The 13,071-nt window shown below is 37.7% G+C and overlaps 1 pseudogene; it reads left to right on the top strand.

The window, feature by feature from the left end:
• Positions 1–273: 273 nt before the first annotated feature.
• The window catches only part of LOC107695315 (N-acetyl-beta-glucosaminyl-glycoprotein 4-beta-N-acetylgalactosaminyltransferase 1-like), a 41,895-nt pseudogene continuing 29,097 nt past the window's right edge, over positions 274–13,071 (top strand).

The following is a 13,071-nucleotide window of genomic DNA, read 5'->3' as shown; positions in this document are numbered from 1 at the left end:
AAATTTAAGGAAGTAGTAGATCTGTCAAACTCATTTATAGCTAGTGACGTGCCTAAAGCTGTGGAATGTGCTTTGTTTGTATCGCCAGATCCTGACGTTGATGTACCTTCTGTGGGGGAGGAGGTTGATGGAACTATTTTGAAGGTGGGCAGAGAGTTTTTAGCTGCTGCACAGAGAGCAGACCCTTCTTTGGTGAAGTGTATAAAGGCTGCTGAGAGTAGTGCCCATGATTTCAATTCAGGGGTGGTTTATTTTTGGGAGGAGGGCTTGCTAATGCGCAAATGGAAACCACAACAAGAAGAGCTAGGATGGCAGGAGGTGCAGCAGATAGTTTTGCCATCGGACTATCGGCAGCAGGTTTTGAAGCTTGCCCATGAGAATCTTTTTTCTGGTCATGTTGGTATAACTAAAACCTATTACCGCATTTCTAGATACTTTTTCTGGCCTGGACTTAAAAATTCTGTCGCTAAATTCTGTAAATCTTGCCATGTTTGCCAGATAGCAAGCAAGCCGAATCAGAAAATCCCTCCTGCACCACTTTGTCCGATTCCCGTTGTGAATGAACCATTTGAGCGATTGATCATTGACTGTGTTGGACCGCTGCCAAAAGGGAAAGCAGGACATTAGTATATCTTAACAATAATGTGTGCAGCAACTCGTTTTGTTGAAGCAATTCCACTACGTACACTGAGGGCTAAGTGGGTGGTAAAAGAGCTTCTTAAGCTCTGTACTACTTTTGGACTACCAAGAGTCATTCAGAGCGACCAGGGCTCAAATTTTACCTCAAAAGTTTTCAAGCAAACTTTGGAGATGCTTGGTATTGGCCACCAAATGTCTAGTGCCTACCATCCAGAGTCACAGGGGGCCTTAGAGAGGTTTCACCAAACTCTCAAAGCAATGTTGCGACGTTACTGTATCGAGACTGGTAGAGATTGGGCTGAGGGTCTTCCTTATTTGATGTTTGCAACCAGAGAGTCTGTACAGGAGTCCCTTGGTTTTAGCCCTGCTGAACTTGTGTTTGGACACACTGTGCGTGGTCCATTAAAATTACTGAGTGATCAGCTGTTAAGCCAGTCCCCTAAACCTGAGCCTGTTGATGTGTACGTTACCTCCATCCGTGAAAAGTTATGTAATGCACGAGATCTGGCTAAGTTACATCTGTCTGAAACCCAGTCAAAAATGAAAGAACGGTTTGAAACAAAAAGTGTGAAACGAGACTTTTCACCTGGTGATCAGGTACTGGTTTTGTTGCCAACGCCTGGGTCGATTCTGCATGCCAAATTTGCTGGTCCGTACTTGATTGAAAGGAAGTTGAATGAAACAAACTATGTCGTTGCTACACCGGATCAGAAGTGTAAAAGTCGTGTATGCCATGTGAATCGGTTTAAAGCTTATGTGAGTAGAACATCTGACAACCGTGACAAGCAGGTTGGTTCTCCCTTAATTTGTGCTGCTGCTACGGTGAGCGTAGTAGCTAAGCCCTCTACGGAGGAGGATGAATTACAAGGCGGAGACTTCTCCATCTCCCCCACCCGCCTTCAGAATTCTGCTATACTGCAAGATCCTTCTAGCTTTCTTTCACATCTTACTGCAGAACAGTCTTATGACTTGATGGAGTTGTTGAGTAATTTTTCTACCTTGTTTAGCGATGTGCCGGTAGAACATCTGTCTGTGCCCATGACATTGATGTGGGGAATGCCAAGCCAATTAAACAACACCCTTACAGATTAAATCCACGAAAACGAGAAGTTATGCAAGCAGAAGTTGAATACCTGTTAAGTCACGGTATGGCTGTGCCCAGTCAGAGCCCGTGGAGCTCCCCCTGTCTGCTTGTACCTAAACCTGACTCTACTTTCCGGTTCTGTACGGATTACCGTAAAGTTAATAATATAACAAAGCCTGACTCCTTTCCTCTTCCCAGGATAGAGGACTGTGTGGATAAAGTCGGTTCAGCTAGATATGTCACTAAGCTGAATTTGTTGAAGGGATATTGGCAGGTGCCCCTCACTAAACGAGCCTCTGAAATATCTGCCTTTTTAACCCCCGATAGCTTTCTACAATATACGGTTTTAGCTTTTGGGATGAGAAATGCACCTGCCACATTTCAGAGGATGATGCATCAAGTGCTTTTAGGGGTTTCAGAGTGTGAAGTGTACCTAGATGATATTGTAATTAATTCAGATGATTGGGTACAACACTTGGGGACTCTCAGAGAAGTGTGTAGACGTTTGGAGACTGCTGCATTGACACTAAACCTGGCAAAGTGTGAATTTGCTAAAGGTACAATTACCTATTTGGGTAAGCAAGTCGGTCAGGGACTGGTAAAGCCAATTGATGCTAAAATAGCAGCCATCCTCCAGTTTCCTGTTCCATCTAATAAACGTGAACTAAGACGTTTTCTGGGGATGAGTGGTTATTATCGTGCTTTTTGTCCAAACTTCTCCACCTTGGTCTGTCCACTCACAGATCTTCTCGGCATAAAACGAGAGTTCGTGTGGTCTACTGGCTGTCAACTTGCCTTTGAAGCAGCGAAGGATCTCCTCTGTCAGGCTCCTGTTCTCTCTGCCCCTGATTTTGCTAGACCTTTCACATTGCAGGTGGATGAGAGCGATAATGGTGCTGGAGCAGTATTGTTACAGGAAGATCAAGCTTGTGTTGAACATCCTGTCTCCTATTTTTCTAGGAAGTTCATTGGAGCTCAACGGAATTATAGTGTAATTGAAAAGGAGGCCCTTGCACTGTTATTAGCTCTCAAGCATTTTGATGTATACCTGGGAAACAGCATTAGCCCTTTTGTAGTGTATGCTGACCATAACCCCCTGGTGTTCCTTTCTCGTATGTCAGGTGCCAATCAACGATTGCTGCGGTGGTCTCTCACTCTACAAGAGTACAATTTGGATATCAGGCACAAGAAAGGGGTGGAGAATGTTATGGCAGATGCCCTTTCGAGAATATAAGAGTGTTCCAAAAATATTGTTCACTATCTAAGAGACAATTGGGTTGGCGCTTTTTTTTTTTTTCCTCTCTTGCTGTATTTACATTCTTAGTGGTGGGGGTGTTACGTCCTGTGGACGTATTTGTAAAACGTGTGATTATGGGAGTGATATCATCTATTGGGCATGTTACGTGTTGCATGTGTGTCTCTCTCTCTCTCTCTCCCTCTCCCTCCCTGTCGCAGACCGCTAATTGGGTTCAGCTGATGCTCATCGTCCATCAGTACTGAGTGAACGCCACAGAAACCCAAGAAGTATAAGACCGCAGAGAAACAAAGCTGAAGCGCTGACGGCAACGCGCTTCACTCTTTGCCCTGATCCAGAAATGTTCTCTGTTGTTCAGCTCAGTGCGACCGAGTGCGGTCTTTATCTCTTAATGTCGTGAATGGATTGCTTAATTGCAAACTATGACAGAGCGTGTGGACGCTACGGGCGTATTTCTCATATTGATGTTTATTTTGTTTTATTCTTAATTTGTGTAAATATTTTTGTTTGCTTTTTGGAAGCGTTAGGGAGAGGGTGCCATTTTTTGAACTTGAGATTTTGCCTATGTTTATGTTAGTCAGGGAGTAAGGTAAGACTCTTGTCATTTATTTATTTTCATTTGTTTAGGTTATTTAAAGCTTTCATTGATGGTTAGAGAGTTTTGTTTGTTATGTTGGCCTTGCCCTCTCTTGAAGATTTGCTTCCTTTTTATAATTCTTTTGTTATTAATAAAAAAGCTATTTGTTTAAGTTTGCGTCTGGTGCTTTTCTGGATCAGGGGATTGTTGTGACCGTCAGACCTTTTTTTTAATTTATTTATTTATTTGTTACAGCCTCACTTACCCCTAGACAAGCAGGGAGGCTTGTAACACACACTAACTAGCGGAAGTGCTTGTGGGCAGGTCAGACCATTCGTATTTCGCGGGCAGGCGGGGATTATGCAAATGTGTTACCCAGTGACGTATACCGGTAACAGGCAAAATATTCGAAAATATGACGACTCGTTAAGGCGATTCAGAATTGACTCTCTCTTTTGAGAGACAATATCTTTATTTATCATGCACTTTTTTGATTAACAACTTTGCAGATTGTTTTCATTTAAGGATAGCTACGTTATAAACTGCAAAAGAGATATTTTTTCAAAAACCCATATGACCCATAAGTCATATGTTTCCAGAAAAAAAATATACTCAAGTAAAGTACAGATACTCAAAAACTGTACTTAAGTACAGTACTCAAGTAAATGTACTTCGATACTGTCCACCTCTGCTACATATACTGAACAAAATTATAAACGTTTATCTCGGCAAAGGAGAAGTGCTCACTAACACAGATTTAGACAGATTTGTGAACTATATTTGGGAGAAATAGGCCTTTTGTGTGCATAGAAAAAGTCTTAGATCTTTGAGTTCAGCGCATGAAAAATGAGGGCAAAAACAAAAGTGTTTAATAATTTTGTTCAGTGTAGTTTACATTGCAACTGATGTTAAGGAATTTAAAGGAAGTTCACTCAAAAATGAAAATTTGCTGAACATTTACTTAGCCTCAGGCCATCCAAGATGTTTCTTCATTGGAACAGATTTGAAGAAATTTAGCATTGCATCACTTGTTCACCAATGGATCCTCTGAAGTGAATGGTTGCTGTCAGAATGAGAGTCCAAACAGCTAATTAAAACAAACTCATGTACATCTTGGATAGCATGAAGGTGACTAAATTTTGAGCACATTTTCATTTTTGGGTGAACTATTCCTTTACAATCAAAGAGGACTTGATAACTGGAGAAAGGCATCCTTAAGAATTCTCATTCCCATTCTCTCAATGTTGTGTCGGAGAAAGATGCTTTTTGCCCCATATGGTGTAGTTATGGCATTTACCATTACGTGACCAACTGGACCATTATAACCAGCCAAACCTTGACCTTTTGGTTCAAATCTGCACCGTTACTTTAGAAATGCTTATACCGACATTGAAATCAGAAATGTATAGTTAATTTACAGTTTGCTCTAAACGAGCGCATCGCTGTCTTGCCTTTGGGGTAGTGGCATATTCACAGATCCAAATTCAGATATGTTTGTTGTCAGGCTGTCCTGTGCATAATCTGGGTCTGTGTGAAGGCCTGGGGCCCTGTTCTCACCTCTGAATCAAGTGTTAATTGAGCCACCTCTGCTATATTTATAGACATCCCATTTATGGGCTTATGAGTTTATTGTAGCATTAAATTGCATGATAGAAATCCCTTTTTCAGTTGCATTGAGAATTGTGACCACAAAAACTTTATTTTGTCTATTTTGTTCACACCATAGTTGCAAAAAGCACAGAGTATACACAATTACAAAAAAAATAAAAATAAAATACAGAGTATACATTTACAGCAAATGTGCCATGTACAGATATTCTTGGTGAAAAATCCCTTGACCAAAGAAGAAAGAAAAAAAAATTAACAACAGTAATTAATTTCCTTCATCTAACATGTCTTGTGCATATTTTTTATTTAGCGTGCAGGAGGAGCCCCACCTAAATCTAATATAGCACTTTTTTATTTAATAAGACAAGATAAATTTCCTAATGAAATGAATGCCATTAAGTTAGATTAAAGCAACAATGTATTTGGATTTAGTTAAGATAGAGGTCATTGTCCCTGTTTTGAGTGCTGTTTGACATGTATTTGCATTTATGCATTTAACAGATGCTTTTATTAAAACAGCTTAAAGGTACAGGAACATAAGCAATTCATCACATAGCCTGCAGTATTAATATACAATACCAGGTTTATTAGAACCTAGATAAGGAAATGAGCTAGAGCAGAGGAGAAATGCAAAGAAGAAAAAAGAGAGGAAGTGTTTTGGTTTAAATAATAGATTGACACTTTGGATAGACAATAAATTGAATATTGTTATAATATAGTTCATATTTTATTTATTTTGTGAAATGCTACTTTTTTTTAAATCTCGGGACAATTGATTTTTCCTTCATATTAATGCTGGTTAAAAATGAAGTAAAGGGTGATTATCTCTCTTTTTGTTCTCTGTCAGTATAAAGGTCAGGCCAATCTGCATGTGTTTGAAGACTGGTGTGGCTCATCTATCTCCCAGCTCAGGAAGAATCTCCATTTTCCTCTCTACCCACATGTAAGACCAGACATTGAAAGAAAGAGTTTGATAGAATAATTCAGATTAACCTGCTTGTTTGACTTATTAAATGTATTCTGGATACTCTAGGCGGTATCTCATTTTTAGTATTTTCATTAACAAATCCTAAATGCTGGCCTAATATTTGCAGGATATTGTGCAGACAGAACTAATATCTGTTCTTTTCACCTCTGGATTATCACTAAAACAGTGTTTTGAAGCTGTCTGATTATTCTACTTAGAAGCCATTTTGAGGTGTGATTCTGTGAATTAGTGTTAGTGTCTTGGGTTTAAGAGTGAAAAGGCCTAAAGATGCTTTTATATTTTATTCTTCCCCACAGACCAGGACCACCGTGAAGAAAATTGCTGTGGCTCCAAAATGGAAGAATTATGCCCTTAGAATCTTTGGATTCATTCATCCTTACAAAGATGGTTAGTGTATTTTATCAGAGGTTACTGTTGCATAAAAAATATAGTACAAAGTTATTGTTTTACGAAAACTGTTTATGAACCCTTTGAAATATTATGGGATTTTTCTCTCATCATAATTTTAATCAAACAATGCTAATTTAAAGGGATAGTTCACCCAAAAAAATGAAATGAAAATTTGATGTTTATCTGCTTACCCCCAGGGCATCCAAGATGTAGGTGACTTTGTTTCTTCAGTAGAACACAAACGAAGATTTTTAACTCAAACCGTTGCAGTCTGTCAGTCATATAATGGAAGTGAATGGGAATCACGGCTTTGAGAGTAAAAAAATGCCTACAATGCCAGAGCACGTACATGTGTCACACACCGGATGTTGGACATTGCAGTGTATAAGAGGTAAAAAATGATATAAATACTGTTCAGTTTCTTGCACAGACCGATCGTTTCATGTCTTTACACATCAGTGTATCGTCACGAGTCGCGGGGGTTAATTTGGTTTTGGTTGTGTATGTTTTTTTGATTCTCAAAGCCGTGATTCCCATTCACTTCCATTATATGACTGACAGACTGCAACGGTTTGAGTTAAAAATCTTCGTTTGTGTTCTACTGAAGAAACAAAGTCAACTACATCTTGGATGCCCTGGGGGTAAGCAGATAAACATCAAATTTAAATTTTTGGGTGAACTATCCCTTTAATTTCTAGTGCCTAATAAAATGGACAATATTTTACGCCATTGTTGTGTATTCATGTCCAGGTTCAGTAACAAACCAGTCTGTCCTATAGTGTGTAAAAGTAGTTTATAATCAAATTGACTCTTGGTTTGAGATAGCCTGAACATCCTAATTTAAAATAGATGGACTGAATATGATACTATCATTCCAAAACAGTTTCTTCCATCAAAGCACCATGTGGTTGATTTTCTAATTTTTGCATCAATGTCATGCTACATGATTCAGCTTGTTATAAGTTTAGGATCATAAACAGATGGCTTGATATTCAGCTGTAGCATTTTATGATACAACTTGGACTCCATTGGTCCCTCAGGGATCTCAAGCCATTCAGGTCTTTAGACAGCATAGCAAATCGAAATTATTATATTGCCTCCAGCCACAGCTGATTGTTTATACATATGTATATATATATATAGGACTGCAGTGTTTTGTTTTCTCCAAATATACTGTGTACATTTATTTAAAGTGTTTTTTCATCCGTCCATATTTTACACCATATTTTCTTCTATCCTACTATAAACACCATTTCTGTTCCATGTTTCTGTTAGAGTCATGAGCACAGGCATTACTGAATGCTAGAGAGAGTTTTTCTTATGTTATATTTTAACGTAATAACGTGTTGTGTGTAAATCAAAGTTATGTATAGAATCAGTTAGAATTCATGCACAATTCCAGGTTTTCAAACTTTTGTGCTGTACCTTCACACGCATACAATTCATACACATTAAGGATTCTTTGTGTTCAAAATGTTCCTCAGAGTGATTAAGTGAGGTGTAAGAGACCTGAACGTTGCCCAAGCTGACGTCTTAAGGCACACAGAAATGGTTCTTTCAAAAGATCCCCTACAGTCAGCAAATTCTTCACATTCTGCCTAACCTGATAAGAAAAGCTGCTGCAAGGACTACTATATGAGCTCTGATGCATGCAGGCGTGCTCGTGTTTGTGGTGAAAAAGTTATCAGATTGTTTTCATTAGCAAATAACGTCTCAGGTTACTAGCGACCCCTAGAGGACGCAGTTCGAAGTTCGCATGAAAGGGAACTATGGTCACTGAGTCAGGCTTTTGAATGTGGTGCACAAGCTCACAAAACAATAAAGAAGGAAAAACGATTGTCAGTTTGAGGTATATGCCAGAGAACTACTGACAAGCAGAATAAAGCCACTGGGTAGCACTACTGGGTAATAGAGTGATGTGAGGTACCTGTGACTGACAAAACAACATCTTATCAAAGCAAGCTTAGAATTCAGAACCTGCAGGTCAGGTCATAAGGTTATACAGTACAGCTCTGTAAATAATAAATTATATATTTTAGGGGATTTCCAGTTCGCCATAGCATCAGATGATAACTCTGAACTGTGGCTAAGCTCAGATGAGAGTCCGCTCAATGCCCACCTCCTGGTGTACGTGGGACAGGTGTGTACTATGATACATGACCCTTTAATAAACAAGGCTGCACTTCTGATCTATCTGTCTGTCTGTCTGTCTATACATTGTTCCGTCTTTCTGTCAATCTGTCATTCTATCTGTGTTCTTTCTAACTTTATTTCTTTCTGTTTTTCTGTGTTTTGCCAACTGTCTGTTTCTGTCTATCATTCTGTGACCCTTAAACCAGGCTTCACTTCTGATCTATCTATCTATCTATCTATCTATCTATCTATCGTTCTATCTATTGTTCTATCTATTGTTCTATCGTTCTATCTGTCTGTCTGTATCTGTCTACTTCAAGGATTATTTTTTTATTTTTCAAACTTTGACACAAGGATTTGTCAAGCCAGCATTTTAAATTTGCTATGACATTACTTTCAATTTTATTCAATTTTTTATTTTATTCTGCTTCCTTACATTAAAATTCAAATTGCAAGTCTGCTTCCTATTTTCTACCTCAGTTTAACTTCAAATTCAGGAATTTGATTAGAATTTACAGTAAATTGCATTCTCAATTTAATTCTGAATAGCACAACCCTGTATATTGTGTGTCCTGTGCATGTGGCTAGAGATGAGTTACAGTGTCTGTTGTCTGTTGTCATGTAGCACGGCTCAGAGTGGACAGCTCCAGGAGAGTTCAGCAAGTTCAGATCTCAAACTTCCAAACCTGTGCGGTGAGTGTCATACAGCATATGTTTCCTGGATTTACCACCATAATTAAATGCATATTAGGAGAATATGACATACTGGATTGGCTGCAACATGGAAAGGTACTTGCCAGCTCATTGCTTTATATAGTTACACAGTAAATACAGGTATGTTAAGTATGCTGTGCTCTGGATGAGCAGCAATGAGTGAAACAAGATGTGCAGATCACACAGTTGTGGTAAGTAACACATTTGCTTGTCATTTCTCCTCCAAATGAATACTTCATAGGTTTTTTTTTTTTCATTTGTCACTGCTTTTACAGTAATATTTAGCAGCAGGTCTGAACATGCAAATCCATCACACATCTATTTTTGATTTGTAAAGTGAGTTTAAATACCTGATGCCACCAAACTTTGTGAATAAATAAAAACATTCAAGACATATTCATCCATTCATTATCCGCTCATTAAATCCTGCTGTGTAAACCTTATACTTTATGCCCGTAATCAATGTAAAGTTGTTATAAGACATCAAAGACAGCACATGCTCAACTTCTCTGTTAAATGAACAAACGTCAGAGTGAGTTACTAAGCATGCTGCCCAATAGTTGTCTGTACTGACACTGTGATTGTGAATCACAAGGAACACATTAAATAGTAGTTTGTCTGAGTGAAGTGTCATGTCGTCCATTTTAATCACCCTTGTCAGTCTTCTCCAGCCACTGCTGATTGGTGCTTCAGTGGAGCCTCAGTGTGAGTGGTGTGTGCCGTTGAATTATTTATCAGCAGTGTCAGTCTAAAAGCGAGCGTGTACATGTTCCAGAATATTTTAGTGCCAATAAAAAATGAGCATGCTTATTGGCACTCCAGAGGGAAACGCAGAGAAGTGCCTCCTCTTTTCACTGAGCTTTGACAATGGCATGGCACCAGTTCAAACTGCCACAAGAGTGTCTTTGATATCCTCTGCTTTTCTAGTTGAGGATGTCAGGATAAACTTTTTTTGACTTCTATTCAACTCAAGTTAGAAACATTTCTGTCTACCTACCTCAGTTCTCTGTTTGCTTTCATTTTGCGCTTCGATTGGAGCATGTTAGTTTGGTGGCATAGACAGAGCAGGCTGTTGCGTCATATAGACTAACGGGCTGGATTTTAGAGCATAAACAGGGCAGACGTCTGACAGGATTGTCTGGAATTCCTACAGTTGCTGGGCAAAATAATGCACTAATGAACTACGGTGAAAAGTTTACAGAGCAAGCAAGAGTGAGACACGCCTGTCAGTCGCAGATGACAGAAACTAGGAAGATGTTCTTTACAAAGCATGTTACACGCAGTAAAGATAGCAAACCGGTGGAAATGTCAGATGGAGAGATGATGTTAAAATGTCATCCACTCTGTGCCTGCAGTTTCACTGCATTTGGACTGAGACACAAAGAGACCCTGAACATCAGAAAGTGTTACAACCTGCAACCCACAAACCTCTGATTTCAAGTTTAGGTATCTAAACATTCTAATTCATGAATGTTCTTACATGTTCAGAGTGTATAGATTCCAGTCTTCCTTTTCCATTTTTGACTTTTTGATGTTCGATTGAGACTCTGTGTCTTACTCATTTATTGATTGACAGCTCTCCTGTCCCCATGTTGAGAGAAATCAGAAGATGTTACTGTAGTTCAAAATAAATATGAATATGCATTAATTCATCTCACTCACACAAAAAAAACAGATTCAGTATTCCTCAAAATGAATAAAAATAATGCAACTCAGAATATGACGCAAACCTGCAATAATTAAATGTTAAACAACACAAATATCCTTTATGTATTTAATCCCATTCTATTAACCAATGTCTTTGCTTCTGACCTTCGATGATCCAGTTCAACCATACTAATAAGCAAAAATGACTCTAGACAAACATTTGTGTGTTTTTTTTATTGCTGAAGTGTGTTGAAATTTCTTCTTCTGCATTCTACTGTACGGACGTAAATTTACTTTCCCTTCAGTCTGAGGCTTATTCATTTCACTTTTGGTGTGAAAAGGCTTTTATATTTGCCAAAAATAGTTATTTTAAAATCAAACAAGCAACCCCTGTCCAGATTTAAAAAGTAATGCAAAAGTGACATAACGCATTACTTTCCATAAAAAGTAACTAAGTAACGTAATTAGTTACTTTTTTATGGAGTAACGCAATATTGTAATGCATTACTTTTAAAAGTAACTTTCCCCAACACTGGTCATAATACAAGCTGCTATTCACATGTCTGTCTGTTTGTCACTTCTGCCATTTCTAAGATGAGATCATCTTGCTAAAAGAAATCCAAATCCCGTGGTCTGTTTATACATAAAGACAAAAAGTTTACATCCAATTATCAACATAACATATAAAAACCTCCTGGCAGCTGACATTAGAAATCTCTTTTTTGTATGAAGTGGCATATAACTTTTCCATCTAGGAGTTTTGATAAAAAACATTAAAAAAAAAACTACTTGGGGAAAAGAACCTGCAGTGGCATTTCTGAGTTTAGAAAGGTGTTCCTTTGAATTTTGCTTTAACATTGGGTGACGTTTTTACTCAACTATTTTTTAACAAGCACATTGTTTTTAACAAGCATATGGCACAGCCTCTCTGACCTTATTGCTTAATTTGCTACTGTCACCATTGTTTTGTATTATTAGGTTGACTTGTTTTATGTTGATATTATTTTTTTTATATATATATACATTAGAATAATGTACTTTATTCTCAGGATTTCTTGATTGATTTCTTCTTTTTCTCCTCAAAACGAGATCTACCAATGATCAAAGTGATAGTGATAGTATTTTATTATCCTACATGAAGCTTGTTGAGAAATCCTACATGAGAAATGGACTAACTGACAGAAATCAGTTGTAGTCACAGAAAGGCCCTTCATTTAATCACCCCAAAAACATCAGCCTCTCCTTTATCATTTATGTTTTATAAACGATTTAAACTAGATTTTCCTATGTAATGTAACTACTGAAAAAAAAAACAGCAACATAGAACCTATAAATCTGTAGTCCCATGGAGATTTAGTCTCCATATTTTTTTTTTTTCAGTTCAAAGAATTGTACAGTTTAAAAAAGTTATTGCTGTTTCCAAACATTTAACACATTGCATCATATTAAAGATCAGAAAGCTCATATAACTCTCATTATTTGCTCTTGTTAAAAAGAACACTTTAGCATATTATTAAGAAGTGTACTTATTACAGAAATCAGATACAGAAAGAATGTAAGTGTCATGATATGGTGTAGAATGAATACGCACGATGATGAAGATGAAGGTTAACAATCTTTAATAATCCACATAAGGTAATCCACAAAAGGAAGGCTGGAAACACATGTATATTCGACGTTCAAGATCCGACAAACTAACAGAACAGACAGGAACTTAAATACACTGACAAATGAAGATAATTAACACACCTGAACATAATGACATAATCAGACACGAGGGAAAACTAGGCAAAGGAACACATGAGGGAAGAAAACAAACTAAAAGTCTATGTGATGTGACAATAAGTGTAAAATTAATATAATGTTTTCAGACACTTTGAATGTTGATTGATTAAATGAAAATGTAGGTTTAATTTAGATTAAATGCATTTAGATGCAGTTGCATTTTTGTCCCACTTAGGTGGGACTTATACATCTTTATATGTAATTTCGTAAAGTTCTATTGACCTGAAATACATATTTTTATATATATATAT

This window comes from Sinocyclocheilus anshuiensis, unplaced genomic scaffold, assembly GCF_001515605.1.
Source record: "Sinocyclocheilus anshuiensis isolate Anshui unplaced genomic scaffold, SAMN03320099.WGS_v1.1 scaffold282, whole genome shotgun sequence".
Lineage (NCBI taxonomy): Eukaryota > Metazoa > Chordata > Actinopteri > Cypriniformes > Cyprinidae > Sinocyclocheilus > Sinocyclocheilus anshuiensis.
Note: the sequence above shows the minus strand (reverse complement) of the source record. Positions and strands in the feature narration are given on the sequence as shown.